Genomic DNA, 24,361 nt, shown 5'->3' on the forward strand with positions numbered 1-24,361 from the left:
AAGGACGAGGTATGGAGGACGCAGGCCAGAGAACGAGGTATGGAGGACGAGGTATGGAGGACGAGGTATGGAGGACGAGGGGCCAAAAGGACGAAGTATGGAGGACGGGGGCCAAAAGGATGAGGTATGGAGGTCGCGGGCCAGAGCACGAGGTATAGAGGACGCGGACCAAAAGAACGAGGTATGGAGGACACAGGCCAAAAGGACGACGACGCGAGCCAGAGGACAAGGTATGGAGGACGCGGGCCAAAAGGACGAGGACGCGGGCCAGAGGACCAGGTATGGAGGACGCGGGCCAAAAGGACGAGGTATGGAGGACGCGGGCCAAAAGGACCAGGTATGGAGGACGCGGGCCAAAAGGGACGAGGACGCGGGCCAGAGGACCAGGTATGGAGGACGCGGGCCAAAAGGGAAAAGGACGCGGGCCAGAGGACCAGGTATGGAGGATGCGAGCCAAAAGGACGAGGTATTGAGGACGAGGGTCAGAGGACCAGGTATGGAGGACGCGGGCCAGAGGACGAGGTATGGAGGACACGGGCCAGAGGACCAGGTATGGAGGACGCGGGACAAAAAGAACGAGGACGCGGGCCAGAGGACCAGATATGGAGGACGCGGGGCAAAAGGACGAGGTATGGAGGACGCGGGCCAAAAGGACGAGCACGCGGGCCAGAGGACCAGGTATGGAGGACGCGGGCCAAAAGGACGAGGACGCGGGCCAGAGGACCAGGTATGGAGGACGAGGACTAAAAGGACGAGGTGTGGAGGAAGCGGGCCAAAAGGACGAGGACGCGGGCCAGAGGACCAGGTATGGAGGACGCGGGCCAAAAGGGACAAGGACGCGGGCCAGAGGACCAGGTATGGAGGATGCGAGCCAAAAGGACGAGGTATGGAGGACGAGGGTCAGAGGACCAGGTATGGAGGACGCGGGCCAGAGGACGAGGTATGGAGGACACGGGCAAGAGGACCAGGTATGGAGGACGCGGGACAAAAGGAACGAGGACGCGGGCCAGAGGACCAGATATGGAGGACGCGGGCCAAAAGGACGAGGTATGGAGGACGCGGGCCAAAAGGACGAGCACGCGGGCCAGAGGACCAGGTATGGAGGACGCGGGCCAAAAGGACGAGGACGCGGGCCAGAGGACCAGGTATGGAGGACGCGGACTAAAAGGACGAGGTGTGGAGGAAGCGGGCCAAAAGGACGAGGACGCGGGCCAGAGGTCCAGGTATGGAGGACGCGGGCCAAAATGACGAGGACGCGGGCCAGAGGACCAGGTATGGAGGACGCGGGCTAAAAGGATCAGGACGCGGGCCAGAGGACCAGGTATGGAGGAGGCGGGCCAAAAGGACGAGGACGCGAGCAAAAATGACGAGGACGCGGGCAAGAGGACCAGGTATGGAGGACGTGGGCCAAAAGGACGAGGACGAGTGCCAGAGGACCAGGTATGGAGGACGCGGGCCAAAAGGACGAGGGCCAGAGGACCAGGTGTGGAGGACGCGGGCAAAAAGGGACGAGGACACGGACCAGAGGACCAGGTATGGAGGACGCGGGCCAAAAGGGACGAGGATGCGGGCCAGAGGACCAGGTATGGAGGATGCGCGCCAAAAGAACGAGGTATGGAGGACGAGGGTCAGAGGACCAGGTATGCAGGACGCGGACCAGACGACAAGGTATGGAGGACGCGGACCAGAGGACGAGGTATGGAGAACACGGGCCAGAGGACCAGGTATGGAGGACGCGGGCCAGAGGACCAGGTATGGAGGATGCGTGCCAAAAGGACGAGGTATGGAGGACGAGGGTCAGAGGACCAGGTATGGAGGACGCGGACCAGAGGACGAGGTATGGAGGACACGGGCCAGAGGACCAGGTATGGAGGACGCGGGCCAGAGGACCAGATATGGAGGACGCGGGCCAAAAGTACGAGGTATGGAGGACGCAGGCCAAAAGGACGAGGACGAGGGCCAGAGGACCAGGTATGGAGGATGCGGGCCAAAAGGACGAGGACGCGGGCCAGAGGAACAGGTACGGAGGTCGCGGACCAAAAGGACGAGGTGTGGAGGACGCGGGCCAAAAGGACGAGGACGCGAGCCAGAGGGCCAGATATGGAGGACGCGGGCCAAAAAGGACGAGGACTAGGGCCAAAGGACCAGGTATGGAGGACGCGGGCCAAAAAGGACGAGGAGGCGGGCCAGAGGACCAGGTAAGGAGGACGCGGGCCAGATGACCAGGTATGGAGGACGCGGGCAAAAGGACGAGAACGCGGGCCAGAGGACTAGGTATGGAGGACCCGGGCCAAAAGGGACGAGGACGCGGGCCAGAGGACCAGGTATGGAGGACGCGGGCCAAAAGGGACGAAGACGCGGACCAGAGGACCAGGTATGGAGGATGCAGGCCAAAAGGGATGAGGACGCGGGCCAGAGGACCAGGTATGGAGGACGCGGGCCAAAAGGACGAGGTATGGAGGACGCGGGCCAAAAGGACGAGGACGAGGGCCAGAGGACTAGGTATGGAGGATGCGGGCCAAAAGGACGAGGACGCGGGCCAGAGGAACAGGTACGGAGGTCGCGGACCAAAAGGACGAGGTGTGGAGGACGCGGGCCAAAAGGACGAGGACGCGGGCCAGTGGTCCAGGTATGGAGGACGTGGGCCAAAATGACGAGGACGCAGGCCAGAGGACCAGGTATGGAGGACGCGAGCTAAAAGGATGAGGACGCGGCCAGAGGACCAGGTATGGAGGACGCGGGCCAAAAGGACGAGGACGCGAGCCAAAAGGACGAGGACGTGGGCAAGAGGACCAGGTATGGAGGACGTGGGCCAAAAGGACGAGGGCCAGAGGACCAGGTATGGAGGACGCGGGAAAAAGGACGAGGACTAGGGCCAAAGGACCAGGTATGGAGGACGCGGGCCAAAAAGGACGAGGACGCGGGCCAGAGGACCAGGTAAGGAGGACGCGGGCCAGATGACCAGGTATGGAGGACGCGGGCCAAAAGGACGAGAACGCGGGCCAGAGGACTAGGTATGGAGGACCCGGGCCAAAAGGGACGAGGACGCGGGCCAGAGGCCCTGGTATGGAGGACGCGGGCCAAAAGGACGAGGTATGGAGGACGCGGGCCAAAAGGACGAGGACGCGGGCCAGAGTACCAGGTATGGAGGACGCGGGCTAAAAGGACGAGGACGCGGGCCCGAGGACCAGGTATGGAGGACGTGGGCCAAAAGGACGAGGACGCGGGCCAGAGGTCCAGGTATGGAGGACGCGGGCCAAAAGGACGATGACGCGGGCCAGAGGACCAGGTATGGAGGACGCAGGCTAAAAGGATGAGGACGCGGGCCAGAGGACCAGGTATGGAGGATGCGGGCCAAAAGGACGAGGACGCGGGCCAAAAGGACGAGGATGCGGGTAAGAGGACCAGGTATGGAGGACGCGGGCCAAAAGGACGAGGACGAGGGCCAGGTATGGAGGACGAGGGCCAAAAGGACGAGGGCCAGAGGACCAGGTATGGAGGACGCGGGCAAAAAGGGACGAGGACGCGGGCCAGAGGACCAGGTATGGAGGACGCGGGCCAAAAGGACAAGGTGTGGAGGACACGGGCCAAAAGGACGAGGACGCAGGCTAGAGAACCAGGTATGGAGGATGCGGGCCAGAGGACCAGGTATGGAGGACGCGGACTAAAAGGACCAGGTATGGAGGACGCGGGCCAAAAGGACGAGGACGCGGGCCAGAGGTCCAGGTATGGAGGACGTGGGCCAAAATGACGAGGACGCAGGCAAGAGGACCAGGTATGGAGGACGCGAGCTAAAAGGATGAGGACGCGGCCAGAGGACCAGGTATGGAGGACGCGGGCCAAAAGGACGAGGACGCGAGCCAAAAGGACGAGGACGTGGGCAAGAGGACCAGGTATGGAGGACGTGGGCCAAAAGGACGAGGGCCAGAGGACCAGGTATGGAGGACGCGGGAAAAAGGACGAGGACTAGGGCCAAAGGACCAGGTATGGAGGACGCGGGCCAAAAAGGACGAGGACGCGGGCCAGAGGACCAGGTAAGGAGGACGCGGGCCAGATGACCAGGTATGGAGGACGCGGGCCAAAAGGACGAGAACGCGGGCCAGAGGACTAGGTATGGAGGACCCGGGCCAAAAGGGACGAGGACGCGGGCCAGAGGCCCTGGTATGGAGGACGCGGGCCAAAAGGACGAGGTATGGAGGACGCGGGCCAAAAGGACGAGGACGCGGGCCAGAGTACCAGGTATGGAGGACGCGGGCTAAAAGGACGAGGACGCGGGCCCGAGGACCAGGTATGGAGGATGCGGGCCAAAAGGACGAGGACGCGGGCCAAAAGGACGAGGATGCGGGTAAGAGGACCAGGTATGGAGGACGCGGGCCAAAAGGACGAGGACGAGGGCCAGGTATGGAGGACGAGGGCCAAAAGGACGAGGGCCAGAGGACCAGGTATGGAGGACGCGGGCAAAAAGGGACGAGGACGCGGGCCAGAGGACCAGGTATGGAGGACGCGGGCCAAAAGGACAAGGTGTGGAGGACACGGGCCAAAAGGACGAGGACGCAGGCTAGAGAACCAGGTATGGAGGATGCGGGCCAGAGGACCAGGTATGGAGGACGCGGACTAAAAGGACCAGGTATGGAGGACGCGGGCCAAAAGACCAGGTATGGAGGACGCGGGACAAAAGAGACGAGGACGCGGGCCAGAGGACCAGGTATGGAGGACGCGGGCCTGATGACCAGGAATGGAGGACGCGAGCCAAATAGGACGAGGACGCGGGCCAGAGGACAAGGTATGGACGACGCGGGCCAAAAGGAACGAGGACGCGGGCCAGAGGACCAGGTATGGAGGACGCGGGGCAAAAGGGACGAAGACGCGGACCAGAGGACCAGGTATGGAGGATGCAGGCCAAAAGGGACGAGGACGCGGGCCAGAGGACCAGGTATGGAGGACGCGGGCCAAAAGGACGAGGTATGGAGGACGCGGGCCAAAAGGACGAGTTATGGAGGACGCGGGCCAAAAGGGATGAAGACGCGGACCAGAGGACCAGGTATGGAGGATGCGGGCCAAAAAGACGAGGACGCGGGCCAGAGGACGCGGTCCAAAAGGGACGAGGACGCGGGCTAGAGGACCAGGTATGGAGGACGCGGGCCAAAAGGACAAGGTATAGAGGATGCGGGCCAAAAGGACGAGGACGCGGGCCAGAGGACCAGGTATGGAGGACGCGGGCCAAAAGGGACAAGGACGCGGGCCAGAGGACCAGGTATGGAGGATGCGAGCCAAAAGGACGAGGTATGGAGGACGAGGGTCAGAGGAACAGGTATGGAGGACAAGGGCCAGAGGATGAGGTATGGAGGACACGGGCCAGAGGACTAGGTATGGAGGACGCGGGACAAAAGGAACGAGGACGCGGGCCAGAGGACCAGATATGGAGGACGCGGGCCAAAAGGACGAGGACGCGGGCCAGAGGACCAGGTATGGAGGACGCGGACTAAAAGGACGAGGTGTGGAGGAAGCGGGCCAAAAGGACGAGGACGCGGGCCAGAGGTCCAGGTACGGAGGACGCGGGCCAATATGACGAGGACGCGGGCCAGAGGACCATTTATGGAGGACGCGGGCTAAAAGGATGAGGACGCGGGCCAGAGGACCAGGTATGGAGGACGCGGGCCAAAAGGACGAGGACGAGTGCCAGAGGACCAGGTATGGAGGACGCGGGCCAAAAGGACGAGGGCCAGAGGACCAGGTATGGAGGACGCGGGCAAAAAGGGACGAGGACGCGGGCCAGAGGACCAGGTATGGAGGACGTGGGCCAAAAGGGACGAGGACGCGGGCCAGAGGACCAGGTATGGAGGACGCGGGCCAAAAGGACGAGGACGCGGGCTAGAGAACCAGGTATGGAGGACTTGGGCCAAAAGGACAAGGACGTGAGCCAGAGGGCCAGGTATGGAGGACGCGGGCCAAAAGGACGAGGACGAGGGCCAAAGGACCAGGTATGGAGGACGCGGGCCAATAGGGACGAGGACGCGGGCCAGAGGACCAGGTATGGAGGACGAGGGCCAGATGACCAGGTATGGAGGACGCGGGCCAAAAGAAAGAGCACGCGGGCCAGAGGACTATGTATGGAGGACCCGGGCCAAAAGGGATGAGGACGCGGGCCAGAGGCCCTGGTATGGAGGACGCGTACCAAAAGGACGAGGTATGGAGGACGCGGGCCAAAAGGACGAGGACGTGGGCCAGAGGACCAGGTATGGAGGACGCGGGCCAAAAGGGACGAGGACGCGGGCCAAAAGGACGAGGACGCGGGCCAGAGGACCAGGTATGGAGGACGCGGGCCAAAAGGACGAGGTATGGAGGACGCGGGCCAAAAGGACGAGGTATGGAGGTCGCGGACGAAAAGGACGAGGACGCGGGCCAGAGGACCAGGTATGGAGGACGCGGGCCAAAAGGGACGAGGACGCGGGCCAAAGGTCCAGGTATGGAGGACGCGGGCCAAAAGGGAAGAGGACGCGGGCCAGAGGACCAGGTATGGAGGGCGCGGGCCGAAAGGGACGAGGACGCGGGCCAGAGGACCAGGTATGGAGGGCGCGGGCCGAAAGGGACGAGGACGCGGGCCAGAGGACCAGGTATGGAGGATGCGCGCCAAAAGGACGAGGTATGGAGGACGAGGGTCAGAGGACCAGGTATGGAGGACGCGGACCAGAGGACGAGGTATGGAGGACACGGGCCAGAGGACCAGGTATGGAGGACGCGGGCCAGAGGACCAGGTATGGAGGATGCGGGCCAAAAGGACGAGGACGCGGGCCAGAGGAACAGGTATGGAGGACGCGGGCCAAAAGGATGAGGACGCGGGCCAGTGGACCAAGTATGGAGGATGCGGGCCAGAGGACCAGGTATGGAGGACGCCGGCCAGAGGACTAGGTTTGAAGGACGCGGGCCAAAAGGGACGAGGACGCGGGCTAGAGGACCAGGTATGGAGGACGCGGGCCAAAAAGGACGATGTATGGAGGACGCGGGCCAAAAGGACGACGTATGGAGGACGTGGGCCAAAAGTACGAGGTATGGAGGACGCGGGCCAAAAGAACGAGATATGGAGGACGCAGGCCAAAAGAACGAGGTATGGAGGACGCGAGCCAAAAGAACGAGGACGCGGGCCAAAAGAACGAGGTATGGAGGACGCGGGCCAAACAGACGAGGTATGGAAAACGCGAGCCAAAAGGACGGGGTATGGAGGACACGGGCCAGAGGAAGAGGTATGGAGGACACGGGCCAAAAGGACGAGGTATGGAGGACGCGGGCCAAAAGGGACGAGGTATGGAGGACGCGGCCAGAGGACGAGGACGTGGGCCAAAGGGACGAGGTATAGAGGACGCGGGCCAAAAAGGACGAGTAATGGAGGACGCGGGCCAAAAGGACGAGGTATGGAGGTTGCGGACGAAAAGGACGAGGACGCGGGCCAGAGGACCAGGTATGGAGGACGCGGGCCAAAAGGGACGAGGACGCGGGCCAAAGGACCAGGTATGGAGGACGCGGGCCAAAATGGACGAGGACGCGGGCCTGAGGACCAGGTATGGAGGGCGCGGGCCGAAAGCGACGAGGACGCGGGCCAGAGGACCAGGTATGGAGGGCGCGGGCCGAAAGGGACGAGGACGCGGGCCAGAGGGCCAGGTATGGAGGATGAGTGCCAAAAGGACGAGGTATGGAGGACGAGGGTCAGAGGACCAGGTATGGAGGACACGGGCAAGAGGACCAGGTATGGAGGACGCGGGCCAGATATGGAGGACGCGGGCCAAAAGGATGAGGTATGGAGGACGCGGGCCAAAAGGATGAGGTATGGAGGACGCGGGCCAAAAGGACGAGGACGCGGGCCAGAGGACCAGGTATGGAGGATGCGGGCCAAAAGGACGAGGACGCGGGCCAGAGGAACAGGTATGGAGGATGCGGGCCAAAAGGATGAGGACGCGGGCCAGAGGACCAGGTATGGAGGACGTGGGCCAAAAGGGACGAGGATGCGGGCCAGAGGACCAGTTATGGAGGATGCGGGCCAGAGGACCAGGTATGGAGGACGCCGGCCAGAGGACTAGGTTTGAAGGACGCGGGCCAAAAGGGACGAGGACGCGGGCTAGAGGACCAGGTATGGAGGACGCGGGCCAAAAAGGACGATGTATGGAGGACGCGGGCCAAAAGGACGACATATGGAGGACGCGGGCCAAAAGGACGAGGTATGGAGGACGCGGGCCAAAAGAACGAGATATGGAGGACGCGGGCCAAAAGAACGAGGTATGGAGGACGCGAGCCAAAAGAACGAGGACGCGGGCCAAAAGAACGTGGTATGGAGGACGCGGGCCAAACAGACGAGGTATGGAAAACGCGAGCCAAAAGGACGAGGTATGGAGGACACGGGCCAGAGGAAGAGGTATGGAGGACACGGGCCAAAAGGACGAGGTATGGAGGACGCAGGCCAAAAGGGACGAGGTATGGAGGACGCGGCCAGAGGACGAGGACGTGGGCCAAAGGGACGAGGTACAGAGGACGCGGGCCAAAAAGGACGCGTAATGGAGGACGCGGGCCAAAAAGGACGAGGTATGGAGGATGCGGGCCAAAAGGACGAGGACGCGGGCCAAAGGAACAAGGTATGGAGGACGCAGGCCAAAAGTATGAGGTATGGAGGACTCGGGCCAAAAGAACGAGGAGGCGGGCCGAAAGAAAGAGGACGCGGGCCAGAGGACGAGGTATGGAGGACGCGGGCCAAAAAGACGAGGTATGGAAAACGCGAGCCAAAAGAACAAGGTATGGAAAACGCGAGCCAAAAGGATGAGGTATGGAGGACGCGAGCCAAAAGGACGAGGTATGGAGGACGCGGGCCAAAAGGACGAGGTATGGAGGACGCGGGCCAGAGGACCACGTATGACGGATGCAGGCCAAAGGACGAGGTATGGAGGACGAGGCCAGAGGACGAGGGCCAAAAGGACGAGGTAAGGAGGACGCGGGCCAGAGGACTTCTTATGAAGGATGTAGGTCAAAGGACGAAGTATGGAGGACGCGGGCCAAAAAGGACGAGGTATGGAGGACGCGGGCCCAAAGAACGAGGTATGGAGGACGCGGGCCAAAAGAACGAGGTATGGAGGACGCGGGCCAGAGGACGAGGACGTGGGCCAGAGGAAGAGGTATGGAGGACGCAGGCCAAAAGAACGAGGTATGGAGGACGCGAGCCAGAGGACGAGGTATAGAGGACGCGGGTCAAAAGGACGAGGTATGGAGAACGCAGGTCAAAAGGACGAGGTATGAAGGACGCGGGCCAAAACAACTAGGTATGGAGGACGTGGGCCAAAAGGGATGAGGTATGGAGGACGGGGGCCAAAAATGACGAGGTATGGAGAACACGGGCCAAAAAGGACGAGGTGTGGAGGACGCGGGCCAAAAGGGACGAGGTATGGAGGACGCGGGCCAAAAGGGACAAAGGCCAGGGACGAGGTATGGAGGACGGGGGCCAAAAAGACGATGTATGGAGGACGCCGGCCAAAAGGGACGAGGTATGAGGGACGCGGGCCAAAAGTGACGAGGTATGGAAGACACGGGCCAGATGACAAGGACGCAGGCCAAAACGACGAAGTATGGAGGACGCGGGCCAGAGGACGAGGACTCGGGCCAAAAGGACGAGGTATGGAGGACGGGGGCCAGAGGACGAGGTATGGAGGACGCGCGGGCCAAAAAGGACGAGGTATGGAGGACGAGGGCCAAAAGAATTAGGTATGGAGGGCACGGGCCCAAAAGAACGAGGTATGGAGGACGCGGGCCAGAAAAAACGAGGTATGGAGGATGCGGGCCAAAAGAACGAGTTATGGAGGATGCGGAGCAGAGGACAAGGACAAGGGCCAAAAGGACGAGGTATGGAGGACGCGGGCTAAAAAGGACGAGGTATGGAGGACGCAGGCCAAAAGGGACGAGGTATGGAGGACGCGGGCCAAAAGGGACGAGGGCCAGAAAACGAGGTATGCAGGACGGGGGCCAAAAGAACGAGGTATGGAGGATGTGGGCCAAAAGAACGAGGTATGGAGGATGCGGAGCAGAGGACGAGGACACGGGCCAAAAGGACGAGGTATGGAGGATGCGGGCTAAAAAGGGCGAGGTATGGAGGATGCAGGCCAAAAGGGACGAGGTATGGAGGACGCCGGCCAAAAGGGACGAGGTATGAGGGACGCGGGCCAAAAGTGACAAGGTATGGAAGACACGGGCCAGAGGACAAGGACGCAGGCCAAAAGGACGAGGTATGGAGGACGCGGGCCAGAGGACGAGGACGCGGGCCAGAGGACGAGGACGCGGGCCAAAAGGACGAAGTATGGAAGACGGGGGCCAGAGGACGAGGTATGGAGGACGGGGACCAAAAGAACGAGGTATGGAGGACGCGGACCAAAAAGGACGAGGTATGGAGGACGCGGGCCAAAAGAATTAGGTATGGAGGGCACGGGCCAAAAAGAACGAGGTATGGAGGACTCGGGCCAGAAAGGACGAGGTATGGAGGACGCGGGCCAAAAGAACGAGATATGGAGGACGCGTGCAAAAAGGACAAGGTATGGAAGACGCGGGCCAAAAAGGACAGGGTATGGAGGACAAGGGGCCAAAAGGGACGAGGTATGGAGGATGTGGGCCAGAGGACGAGGTATGGAGGACAGGGGCCAAAAGGACGAGGTATGGAGGACAAGGGCCAAAAAGGACGAGGTATGGAGGACGTGGGTGAAAAGGACGAGGTATGGAGGACGTGGGCCAAAAGGACGAGGTATGGAGGACACGGGCCAAAAGGGACGAGGTATGGAGGACGCGGGCCAGATGACGAGGACGCGGGCCAAAGGGACGAGGTACGGAGGACGCGGGCCAAAACGGACGAGGAATGGAGGACGCGGGTCAAAAGGACGAGGTATGGAGAACGCAGGTCAAAAGGTTGAGGTATGAAGGACGTGGGCCAAAAGAACTAGGTATGGAGGACGCGGGCCAAAAGAACGACGTATGGAGGATGCGGGCCAAAAGAACGAGGTATGGAAGATGCGGAGCAGAGGACGAGGACACGGGCCAAATGGACGAGGTATGGAGGACGCGGGCTAAACAGGACGAGGTATTGAGGACGCAGGCCAAAAGGGACGAGGTATGGAGGACGCGGGCCAAAAGGGACGAGGGCCAGAAAATGAGGTATGGATAACGGGGGCCAAAATGACGAGGTATGGAGGACGCGGGCCAAAAGGGACGAGGTATGGAGGAGCCGGCGAAAAGGGACGAGGTATGGGGGGCGCCGGCCAAAAGTGACGAGGTATGGAAGACACGGGCCAGAGGACAAGGACGCAGGCCAAAAGGACGAGGTATGGAGGACGCGGGCCAGAGGACGAGGACGCGGGCCAGAGGACGAGGACGCGGGCCAAAAGGACGATTTATGGAGGACAGGGGCCAGAAAGGACGAGGTATGGAGGACGGGGGCCAAAAAGGACGAGGTATGGAGGACACGGGCCAGAAAGGACGAGGTATGGAGGACGCGGGCCAAAAGAACGAGATATGGAGGACGCGGGCCAAAAAGGACAAGGTATGGAAGACGCGGGCCAAAAAGGACAGGGTATCGAGGACGAGGGGCCAAAAGGGACGATGTATGGAGGATGTGGGCCAGAGGACGAGGTATGGAGGACGCGGGCCAAAAGGACGAGGTATGGAGGACAAGGGCCAAAAAGGACGAGGTCTGGAGGACGCGGGCCAGAGGACCATGTATGAAGGATGCAGGCCAAAGGACGAGGTATGGAGGACGAAGCCAGAGGACGAGGGCCAAAAGGACGAGGTAAGGAGGATGCGGGCCAGAGGACTTCTTATGAAGGATGCAGGTAAAAGGACGAGTTATGGAGGACGCGGGCCAAAAAGGACGAGGTATGGAGGACGCGGGCCAAAAGAACGAGGTATGGAGGACGCGGGTCAAAAGAACGAGGTATGGAGGACGCGGGCCAGAGGACGAGGACGTGGGCCAGAGGAAGAGGTATGGAGGACGCAGGCCAAAAGAAAGAGGTATGGAGGACGCGGGCCAGAGGACGAGGTATAGAGGACGCGGGTCAAAAGGACGAGGTATGGAGAACGCAGGTCAAAAGGACGAGGTATGAAGGATGCGAGCCAAAAGAACTAGGTATGGAGGACGCGGGCTAAAAGAATGAGGTATGGAGGATGCGGGCCAAAAGAATGAGGTATGGAGGACGCGGAGCAGAGGACGAGGACACGGGCCAAAAGGACCAGGTTGGGAGGACGCGGGCCAAAAGGACGAGGTATGGAGGATGCGGGCCAAAAAACACGAGGACGCGGGCCAGAAGACGAGGTATGGAGGACGGGGGCCAAAAGGATGAGGTATGGAGGACGCTGGCCAAAAAGGACGAGGTATGGAGGACGCGGGTCAAAAGGACGAGGTATGGAGAACGCAGGTCAAAAGGACGAGGTATGAAGGATGCGAGCCAAAAGAACTAGGTATGGAGGACGCGGGCCAAAAGAACGATGTATGGAGGATGCGGGCCAAAAGAATGAGGTATGGAGGACGCGGAGCAGAGGACGAGGACACGGGCCAAAAGGACTAGGTATGGCGGACGCGGGCCAAAAGGACGAGGTATGGAGGATGCGGGCCAAAAAACACGAGGACGCGGGCCAGAAGACGAGGTATGGAGGACGGGGGCCAAAAGGATGAGGTATGGAGGACGCTGGCCTAAAAGGACGAGGTATGGAGGACGCGGGCCAAAAGAAAGAGGTATGGATGACGCGGGCCAAAAAGGACGAGGTATGGAGGATGCGAAACAATAAGCACGAGGTATGGAGGACGTGGGCCAAAAGGGACGAGGTATGGAGGACGTGGGGCAGAGGACGAGGTATGTAGGACAGGGGCCAAAAGGACGAGGTATGGAGGACGGGGGCCAAAAAGGACGAGGTATGGAGAACACGGGCCAAAAAGGATGAGGTGTGGAGGACGCGGGCCAAAAGGGACGAGGTATGGAGGATGCGGGCCAAAAGGGACGAGGGCCAGAGAACGAGGTATGGAGGACGGGGGCCAAAAGGACGAGGTATGGAGGACGCGGGCCAAAAGGGACGAGGTATGGAGGACACCGGCCAAAGGGGGCGAGGTATGGGGGACGCAGGCCATAAGTGATGAGGTATGGAAGACACGGGCCAGAGGACATGAACGCAGGCCAAAAGGACGAGGTATGGAGGACGCAGGCCAGAGGACGAGGACGCGGGCCAGAGGACGAGGACCCGGGCCAAAAGGACGAGGTATGGAGAACGGGGGCCAGAGGACGAGGTATGGAGGACGGGGGCCAAAAGAACGAGGTATGGAGGACGCGGGCCAAAAAGGACGAGGTATGGAGGACGCGGGCCAAAAAGGACAAGGTATAGAGGACGAGGGGCCAAAAGGGACGAGGTATGGAGGATGTGGGCCAGAGGACGAGGACGCGGGCCAGAGGACGAGGACGCGGGCCCAAAGGACGAGGTATGGAAGACGGGGGCCAGAGGACGAGGTATGGAGGACGGGGACCAAAAGAACGAGGTATGGAGGACGCGGGCCAAAAAGGACGAGGTATGGAGGACGCGGGCCAAAAGAATTAGGTATGGAGGGCACGGGCCAAAAAGAACGAGGTATGGAGGACTCGGGCCAGAAAGGACGAGGTATGGAGGACGCGGGCCAAAAGAACGAGATATGGAGGACGCGTGCAAAAAGGACAAGGTATGGAAGACGCGGGCCAAAAAGGACAGGGTATGGAGGACGAGGGGCCAAAAGGGAAGAGGTATGGAGGATGTGGGCCAGAGGACGAGGTATGGAGGACAGGGGCGAAAAGGACGAGGTATGGAGGACAAGGGCCAAAAAGGACGAGGTATGGAGGACGTGGGTGAAAAGGACGAGGTATGGAGGACGTGGGCCAAAAGGACGAGGTATGAAGGACGCGGGCCAAAAGGGACGAGGTATGGAGGACGCGGGCCAGATGACGAGGACGCGGGCCAAAGGGACGAGGTACGGAGGACGCGGGCCAAAAAGGACGAGGAATGGAGGACGCGGGTCAAAAGGACGAGGTATGGAGAACGCAGGTCAAAAGGACGAGGTATGAAGGACGTGGGCCAAAATTACTAGGTATGGAGGACGCAGGCCAAAAGAACGAGGCATGGAGGATGCGGGCCAAAAGAACGAGGTATGGAGGATGCGGAGCAGAGGACGAGGACACGGGTCAAAAGGACGAGGTATGGAGGACGCGGGCTAAAAAGGACGAGGTATTGAGGACGCAGGCCAAAAGGGACGAGGTATGGAGGACGCGGGCCAAAAGGGACGAGGGCCAGAAAACGAGGTATGGATAACGGGGGCCAAAATGACGAGGTATGGAGGACGCGGGCCAAAGGGACGAGGTATGGAGGAGCCGGCCAAAAGGGACGAGGTCTGGGGAACGCCGGCCAAAAATGACGAGGTATGGAAGACACGGGCCAGAGGACAAGGACGCAGGCCAAAAGGACGAGGTATGGAGGACGCGGGCCAGAGGACGAGGACGCGGGCCAGAGGACGAGGATGCGGGCCAAAAGGACGAGGTATGGAGGATGGGGGCCAGAGGACGAGGTATGGAGGACGGGGGTAAAAAAGGATGAGGTATGGAGGAGGCGGGCCAGAAAGGACGAGGTATGGAGGACGCGGGCAAAAGAACGAGATATGGAGGACGCGGGCCAAAGAAGGACAAGGTATGGAAGACGCGGGCCAAAAGGGACGATGTATGGAGGATGTGGGCCAGAGGACGAGGTATGGAGGACACGGGCCAAAAGGGACGATGTATGGAGGATGTGGGCCAGAGGACGAGGTATGGAGGACGCGGGCCAAAAGGACGAGGTATGGAGGACAAGGGCCAAAAAGGACGAGGTCGGGAGGATGCGGGCCAGAGGACCACGTATGAAGGATGCAGGCCAAAGGACGAGGTATGGAGGACGAGGCCAGAGGACGAGGGCCAAAAGGACGAGGTAAGGAGGACGCGGGCCAGAGGACTTCTTATGAAGGATGCAGGTAAAAGGACGAGGTATGGAGGACGCGGGTCAAAAGAACGAGGTATGGAGGACGCAGACCAGAGGACGAGGACGTGGGCCAGAGGAAGAGGTATGGAGGACGCAGGCCAAAAGAAAGAGGTATGGAGGACGCGGGCCAGAGGACGAGGTATAGAGGACGCGGGTCAAAAGGACGAGGTATGGAGAACGCAGGTCAAAAGGACGAGGTATGAAGGACGCGAGCCAAAAGAACTAGGTATGGAGGACGCGGGCCAAAAGAATGAGGTATGGAGGATGTGGGCCAAAAGAATGAGGTATGGAGGACGCGGAGCAGAGGACGAGGACACTGGCCAAAAGGACCAGGTTGGGAGGACGCGGGCCAGAGGACGAGGACGCGGGCCAGAGGACTAGGTATGGCGGACGCGGGCCAAAAGGACGAGGTATGGAGGATGCGGGCCAAAAAACACGAGGACGCGGGCCAGAAGACGAGGTATGGAGGACGGGGGCCAAAAGGATGAGGTATGGAGGACGCGGGCCAAAAAGGACGAGGTATGGAGGACGCGGGCCAAACAAAAGAGGTATGGAGGATGCGGGCCAAAAAGGACGAGGTTTGGAGGATGCGGGCCAAAAATCACGAGGTATGGAGGACGTGGGCCAAAAGGGACGAGGTATGGAGGACATGGGGCAGAGGACGAGGTATGGAGGACAGGGCCCAAAAGGACGAGGTATGGAGAACACGGGCCAAAAAGGACGAGGTGTGGAGGACGCGGGCCAAAAGGGACGAGGTATGGAGGACGCGGGCCAAAAGGGACGAGGGCCAGAGGACGAGGTATGGAGGATGGGGGCCAAAAAGACGATGTATGGAGGATGTGGGCCAAAAGGACGAGGTATGGAGGACGCGGGCCAAAAGGGACAAGGTATGGGAGACGCCGGCCAAAAGGGACGAGGTATGGGGGACGCGGGCCAAAAGTGACGAGGTATGGAAGACACAGGCCAGAGGACAAGGACGCAGGCCAAAAGGACGAGGCATGGAGGACGCGGGCCAGAGGACGAGGACGCGGGCCAGGGGACGAGGACGTGGGCCAGAGGACGAGGATGCGGGCCAAAAGGACGAGGTATGGAGGACGCTGGCCAGAGGACCACGTATGAAGGATGCAGGCCAAAGGACGAGGTATGGAGGACGCGGGCCAGAAGACGAGGGCCAAAAGGACGAGGTAAGGAGGACGCGGGCCAGAGGACCTCTTATGAAGGATGCAGGTCAAAGGACGAGGTATGGAGGACGCGGGCCAAAAGAACGAGGTATGGAGGACGAGGACGCGGGCCAGAGGAAGAGGTATGGAGGACACAGGCCAAAAGAACGAGGTATGGAGAACGCAGGTCAAAAGGACGATGTATGAAGGACGAGTGCCAAAAGAACTAGGTATGGAGGACGCGGGCCAATAGAACGAGGTATGGGGGACGCGGGCCAAAAGAACGAGGTATGGAGGATGCGGAGCAGAGGACGAGGACACGGGCCAAAAGGACGAGGTATGGAGGACGCCGGCTAAAAAGAACGAGGTATGGAGGACGCGGGCCAGAGGACGAGGCCGCGGGCCAGAGGACTAGGTATGGAGGATGCGGGCCAAAAGGACGAGGTATGGAGGACGCTGGCCAAAAAACACGAGGACGCGGGCCAGAAGACGAGGTATGGAGGACGGGGGCCAAAAGGATGAGGTATGGAGGACGCGGGCCAAAAAGGACGAGGTATGGAGGACGCGGGCCAAAAGAAAGAGGTATGGAGGACGCGGGCCAAAAAGGATGAGGTATGGAGGATGCGGACCAAAAAGCACGAGGTATGGAGGACCAAAAGGGACGAGGTATGGAGGACGTGGGGCAGAGGACGAGGTATGTAGGACAGGGGCCAAAAGGACGAGGTATGGAGGACGGGGGCCAAAAAGGACGAGGTATGGAGGACGCGGGCCAAAAGGGACGAGGACCAGAGAACGAGGTATGGAGGACGGGGGCCAAAAAGACGATGTATGGAGGATGTGGGCCAAAAGGACGAGGTATGGAGGACGTGGGCCAAAAGGACGAGGTATTGAGGACGCGGGCCAAAAGGGACGAGGTATGGAGGACACCGGCCAAAAGGGGCGAGGTATGGGGGACGCGGGCCAAAAGTGACGAGGTATGGAAGACACAGGCCAGAGGACATGAACGCAGGCCAAAAGGACGAGGTATGGAGGACGCAGGCCAGAGGACGCGGGCCAGAGGACGAGGACTCGGGCCAAAAGGACGAGGTATGGAGGACGGGGGCCAGAGGACGAGGTATGGAGGACGGGGGCCAAAAGAACGAGGTATGGAGGACGCGGGCCAAAAAGGACGAGGTATGGAGGACGCGGGCCAAAAGAATTAGGTATGGAGGGCGCGGGCCAAAAAGGAAGAGGTATGGAGGACGCGGGCCAGAAAGGACGAGGTATGGAGGACGCGGGCCAAAAGAGCGAGATATGGAGGCGCAGGCCAAAAAAGACAAGGTATGGAGGACGAGGGGCCAAAAGGGACGAGGTATGGAGGATGTGGGCCAGAGGACGAGGACGCGGGCCAGAGGACGAGGACGCGGGCCCAAAAGGACAGGGTATGGTGGACGAGGGGCCAAAAGGGACGAGGAATGGAGGATGTGGGCCAGAGGACGAGGTATGGAGGACAGGGGCCAAAAGGATGAGGTATGGAGGACAAGGGCCAAAAAGGACGAGGTATGGAGGACGCTGGCCAAAAAGGACGAGGTATGAAGGACGCGGGCCAAAAGGGATGAGCTATGAAGGACGCGGGCCAAAAGGGACGAGGTATGGAGGACGCGGGCCAGAGGACGCGGGCCAAAGGGACGAGGTACGGAGGACGCGGGCCAAAAAGGACGAGCTATGGAGTACGCGGGCCAAAAATGATGAGGTATGGAGGACGCGGGCCAAAAGGACGAGGTATGGAGGACACTGGCCAAAAGGACGAGGTATGGAGGACGCGGGCCAAAAAGAACGAGGCATGGAGGAGTCGGGCCAAAAGAACGAGATATGGAGGACCCGGGCCAAAAGAACGAGGTATGGAGGACGCGGGCGAAAAGAACGAGGACGCGGGCCAAAAGAACGAGGAATGGAGGACGCGGGCCAAAAAGACAAGGTATGGAAAACGCGAGCCAAAAAGACAAGGTATGAAGGACGCGGGACAGAGGACGAGGGTCAGAGGACGAGGAATGGAGGACGCGGGCCAAAAGGACGAGGTATGGAGGACAAGGGCCAAAAAGGACGAGGTCTGGAGGACGCGGGCCAGAGGACCACGTATGAAGGATGCAGGCGAAAGGACGAGGTACGGAGGACGAGGCCAGAGGACGAGGGCCAAAAGGACGAGGTAAGGAGGACGCGGGCCAGAGCACTTCTTATGAAGGATGCAGGTCAAAGGACGAGGCATGGAGGACGCGGGCCAAAAAAGACGAGGTATGGAGGACGCGGGCCAAAAGAACGAGGTATGGAAGACGCGGGCCAAAAGAACGAAGTATGGAGGACGCGGGCCAGAGGACGAGGACGCGGGCCAGAGGAAGAGGTATGGAGGACGCGGGCCAGAGGACGAGGTATAGAGGAGCGGGCCAAAAGAATGAGGTATGGAGGATGCGGGCCAAAAGAATGAGGTATGGAGGACGCGGAGCAGAGGACGAGGACACGGGCCAAAAGGACCAGGCTGGGAGGACGCGGGCTAAAAAGGACGAGGTATGGAGGACGCGGGTCAGAGGACGAGGACGCGGGCCAGAGGACTAGGTATGGCGGACGCGGGCCAAAAGGACGAGGTATGGAGGATGCGTGCCAAAAAACACGAGGACGCGGGCCAGAAGACGAGGTATGGAGGACGGGGGCCAAAAGGATGAGGTATGGAGGACGGGGGCCAAAAGAACGAGGTATGGAGGACGCGGGCCAAAAAGGACGAGGTATGGAGGACGCGGGCCAAAAGAATTAGGTATGGAGGGCGCGGGCCAAAAAGGACGAGGTATGGAGGACGCGGGCCAGAAAGGACGAGATATGGAGGCGCGGGCCAAAAAGGACAAGGTATGGAGGACGAGGGGCCAAAAGGGACGAGGTATGGAGGATGTGGGCCAGAGGACGAGGACGCGGGCCAGAGGACGAGGACGCGGGCCCAAAAGGACAGGGTATGGAGGACGAGGGGCCAAAAGGGACGAGGAATGGAGGTTGTGGGCCAGAGGACGAGGTATGGAGGACAGGGGCCAAAAGGATGAGGTATGGAGGACAAGGGCCAAAAAGGATGAGGTATGGAGGACGCTGGCCAAAAAGGACGAGGTATGAAGGACGCGGGCCAAAAGGGACGAGGTATGAAGGACGCGGGCCAAAAGGGACGAGGTACGGAGGACGCGGGCCAGAGGACGCGGGCCAAAGGGACGAGGTACGGAGGACGCAGGCCAAAAAGGATGAGCTATGGAGTACGCGGGCCAAAAATGATGAGGTATGGAGGACGCGGGCCAAAAGGACGAGGTATGGAGGACACTGGATAAAAGGACGAGGTATGGAGGACGCGGGCCAAAAAGAACGAGGACGCAGGCCAGAGGACGAGGTATGGAGGACGGGGGCCAAAAGAACGAGGTATGGAGGACGCGTGCCAAAAGAACGAGGCATGGAGGAGTCGGGCCAAAAGAACGAGATATGGAGGACGCGGGCCAAAAAAACGAGGTATGGAGGACGCGGGCCAAAAGAACGAGGACGCGGGCCAAAAGAACGAGGAATGGAGGACGCGGGCCAAAAAGACAAGGTATGGAAAACGCGAGCCAAAAAGACAAGGTATGAAGGACGCGGGACTGAGGACGAGGGCCAGAGGACGAGGTATGGAGGACGCGGGCCAAAAGGACGAGGTATGGAGGACAAGGGCCAAAAAGGACGAGGTCTGGAGGACGCGGGCCAGAGGACCACGTATGAAGGATGCAGGCGAAAGGACGAGGTACGGAGGACGAGGCCAGAGGACGAGGGCCAAAAGGACGAGGTAAGGAGGACGCGGGCCAAAAGAAAGAGGTATGGAGGACGCGGGCCAGAGGACGAGGTATAGAGGATGCGGGCCAAAAGAACGAGGTATGGAGGATGCGGGCCAAAAGAATGAGGTATGGAGGACGCGGAGCAGAGGACGAGGACACGGGCCAAAAGAACAAGGCTGGGAGGACGCGGGCTAAAAAGGACGATATATGGAGGACGCGGGCCAGAGGACGAGGACGAGGGCCAGAGGACTAGGTATGGCGGACGCGGGCCAAAAGGACGAGGTATGGAGGATGCGTGCCAAAAAACACGAGGACGCGGGCCAGAAGACGAGGTATGGAGGACGGGGGCCAAAAGGATGAGGTATGGAGGACGCGGGCCAAAAAGGACGAGGTATGGAGGACGTGGGCCAAAAGAAAGAGGTATGGAGGACAAGGGCCAAAAAGGACGAGGTCTGGAGGACGTGGGCCAAAAGGGACGAGGAATGGAGGACATGGGGCAGAGGACGAGGTATGGAGGACAGGGCCCAAAAGGACGAGGTATGGAGAACACGGGCCAAAAAGGACGAGGTGTGGAGAACGCGGGCCAAAAGGGACGAGGTATGGAGGACGCGGGCCAAAAGGGACGAGGGCCAGAGGACGAGGTATGGAGGACGGGAGCCAAAAAGACGATGTATGGAGGATGTGGGCCAAAAGGACGAGGTATGGAGGACGCGGGCCAAAAGGGACAAGGTATGGGAGACGCCGGCCAAAAGGGACGAGGTATGGGGGACGCGGGCCAAATGTGACAAGGTATGGAAGACACGGGCCAGAGGACAAGGACGCAGGCCAAAAGGACGAGGCATGGAGGATGCGGGACAGAGGACGAGGACGTGGGCCAGAGGACGAGGATGCGGGCCAGAGGACGAGGACGCGGGCCAAAAGGACGAGGTATGGAGGATGCGGGCCAGAGGACCACATATGAAGGATGCAGGCCAAAGGACGAGGTATGGAGGACGCGGGCCAGAGGACGAGGGCCAAAAGGACGAGGTAAGGAGGACACGGGCCAGAGGACCTCTTATGAAGGATGCAGGTCAAAGGACGAGGCATGAAGGACGCGTGCCAAAAGAACTAGGTATGGAGGACGCGGGCCAAAAGAACGAGGTATGGGGGATGCGGAGCAGAGGATGAGGACACGGGCCAAAAGGACGAGGTATGGAGGACGCGGGCCAAAAGGACGAGGTATGGAGGACGCTGGCCAAAAAACACGAGCACGCGGGCCAGAAGACGAGGTATGCAGGACAGGGGCCAAAAGGATGAGGTATGGAGGACGCGGGCCAAAAAGGACGAGGTATGGAGGACGCGGGCCAAAAGAAAGAGGTATGGAGGACGCGGGCCAAAAGGGACGAGGTATGGAGGACGTGGGGCAGAGGACGAGGTATGTAGGACAGGGGCCAAAAGGATGAGGTATGGAGGACGGGGGCCAAAAAGGACGAGGTATGGAGAACACGGGCCAAAAAGGACGAGGTGTGGAGGACGCGGGCCAAAAGGGACGAGGTATGGAGGACGCGGGCCAAAAGGGACGAGGGCCAGAGAACGAGGTATGGAGGACGGGGACCAAAAAGACGATGTATGGAGGATGTGGGCCAAAAGGACGAGGTATGGAGGACGTGGGCCAAAAGGACGAGGTATGGAGGACGCCAGCCAAAAGGGGCGAGGTATGGGGGACGCGGGCCAGAGGACAAGGACGCAGGACAAAAGGACGAGGTATGGAGGACGTGGGCCAGACCACGAGGACGCGGGCCAGAGGACGAGGACGCGGGCCAAAAGGACGAGGTATGGAGGACGCGGGCCAAAAGAACGAGGTATGGAGGACGCGGGCCAAAAGAACGAGGACGCAGGCCAAAAGAACGAGGAATGGAGGACGCGGGCCAAAAAGAAAAGGTATGGAAAACGCGAGCCTAAAAGATAAGGTATGGAGGACGCGGGCCAGAGGATGAGGGCCAGAGGACGAGGTATGGAGGACACGGGTCAAAAGGACGAGGTATGGAGGACGCGGGCCAAAAGGACGAGGTATGGAGGACGTGGGTGAAAAGGACGAGGTATGGAGGACGTGGGCCAAAAGGACGAGGTATGGAGGACGCGGGCCAAAAGGGACGAGGTATGGAGGACGCGGGCTATAGGACGAGGACGCGGGCCAAAGGGACAAGGTACGGAGGACGCGGGCCAAAAAGGACGAGGAAAGGAGGATGCGGGCCAAAAAGGACGAGGTATGGAGGACGTGGGCAAAAAGAATGAGGTATGAAGGACGCGGGCCAAAAGGAAAAGGTATGGAGGACGCGGGACAAAAGGAAAAGGTATGGAGGACACGAGCCAAAATGACGAGGTATGGAGGATGCGGGCCACAGGACAAGGACGAGGTAAAGAGGACGCGGGCCAGAGGACCAGGTATGCAGGGCGCATGCCAAAGGACGAGGTATGGAGGATGAAGGCCAAAAGAATGAGGTATGGAGGACGTGGGCCAAAAGGACAAGGTATGGAGGACGCGGGCTAAAAGGACGATGTATGGAGGACGCGGGCCAAAAGGACGACGTATGGAGGATGCCGGCCAAAAGTATGAGGTTTGGAGGACGCGGGTCAAAAGGGCGAGGTATGGAGGACGTGGGCCAAAAGGACGAGGTATGGAGGACGCGGGCCAGTGAACTAGGTACGGAGGACGCTGGCCAAAAAACACGAGGACGCGGGCCAGAAGACGAGGTATGGAGGACAGGGGCCAAAAGGATGAGGTATGGAGGACGCGGGCCAAAAAGGACAAGGTATGGAGGACGCGGGCCAAAAGAAATAGGTATGGAGGACGCGGACCAAAAAGCACGAGGTATGGAGGATGCGGGCCAAAAAGCATGAGGTATGGAGAATGCGGGCCAAAAGGGACGAGGTATGGAGGACGTGGGGCAGAGGACGAGGTATGGAGGACAGGGGCCAAAAGGACGAGGTATGGAGGACGGGGGCCAAAAAGGACGAGGTATGGAGAACACGGGCCAAAAAGGACGAGGTGTGGAGGACGCGGGCCAAAAGGGACGAGGTATGGAGGACGCGGGCCAAAAGGGACGTGGGCCAGAAAACGAGGTATGGAGGACGGGGGCCAAAAGACGATGTATGGAGGATGTGGGCCAAAAGGACGAGATATGGAGGACGCAGGCCAAAAGGGACGAGGTATGGAGGACGCCGGCCAAAAGGGACGAGGTATGGGGGACGCCGGCCAAAAGTGACGAGGTATGGAAGACACGGGCCAGAGGACAAGGACGCAGGCCAAAATGACGAGGTATGGAGGACGCGGGCTAGAGGACGAGGATGCGGACCAAAAGGACGAGGTATGGAGGACGCGGGCCAAAAAGGACGAGATATGGAGGACGCGGGCCAGAAAGGACGAGGTATGGAGGACGCGGGCCAAAAGAACGAGATATGGAGGACGCGGGCCAAAAAGGACATGGTATGGAAGACGCGGGCCAAAAAGGACAGGGTATGGAAGACGAGGGGCCAAAAGGGACGATGTATGGAGGATGTGGGCCAGAGGTCGAAGTATGGAGGACAGGGGCCAAAAGGACGAGGTGAGGAGGACAAGGGCCAAAATGGACGAGGTATGGAGGACGCTGGCCAAAAAGGACGAGGTATGAAGGACGCGGGCCAAAAGGGACGAGGTATGGAGGACGCAGCCAAAAGGGACGAGGTATGGAGGACGCGGGCCAGAGGACGAGGACGCGGCCCAAAGGGACGAGGTACGGAGGACGCGGGCCAAAAAGGACGAGCTATGGAGTACGCGGGCCAAAAAGGACGAGGTATGGAGGACGTGGGCCAAAAGGACGAGGTATGGAGGACACGGGCCACAAGGACGAGGTATGGAGGACGCGGGCAAAAAAGAACGAGGACGCGGACCAGAGGACGAGGTATGGAGGACGGGGGCCAAAAGAACGAGGTATGGAGGATGGGGGCCAAAAGAACGAGGTATGGAGAACACGGGCGAAAAGAACGGGGTATGGAGGACGCGTGCCAAAAGAACGAGGTATGGAGGACTCGGGCCAAAAGAACGAGATATGGAGGATGCGGGCCAAAAGAACGAGGTATGGAAAACGCGAGCCAAAAAGACAAGGTATGGAGGACGCGGGCCAGAGGATGAGGGCTAGCGGACGAGGTATGGAGGACACGGGCCAAAAGGACGAGGAATGGAGGACGCAGGAGAAAAAGACGAGGTATGGAAAACGCGAGCCAAAAAGACAAGGTATGGAGGACGCGGGCCAGAGGATGAGGGCCAGAGGACGAGGTATGGAGGACGCGGGCCAAAAGGAAGAGGTATGGAGGACGTGGGTGAAAAGGACGAGGTATGGAGGA

This window comes from Phyllobates terribilis, unplaced genomic scaffold (assembly GCF_046119375.1).
Source record: "Phyllobates terribilis strain yellow unplaced genomic scaffold, ASM4611937v1 Scaffold_2__4_contigs__length_985480577, whole genome shotgun sequence".
Lineage (NCBI taxonomy): Eukaryota > Metazoa > Chordata > Amphibia > Anura > Dendrobatidae > Phyllobates > Phyllobates terribilis.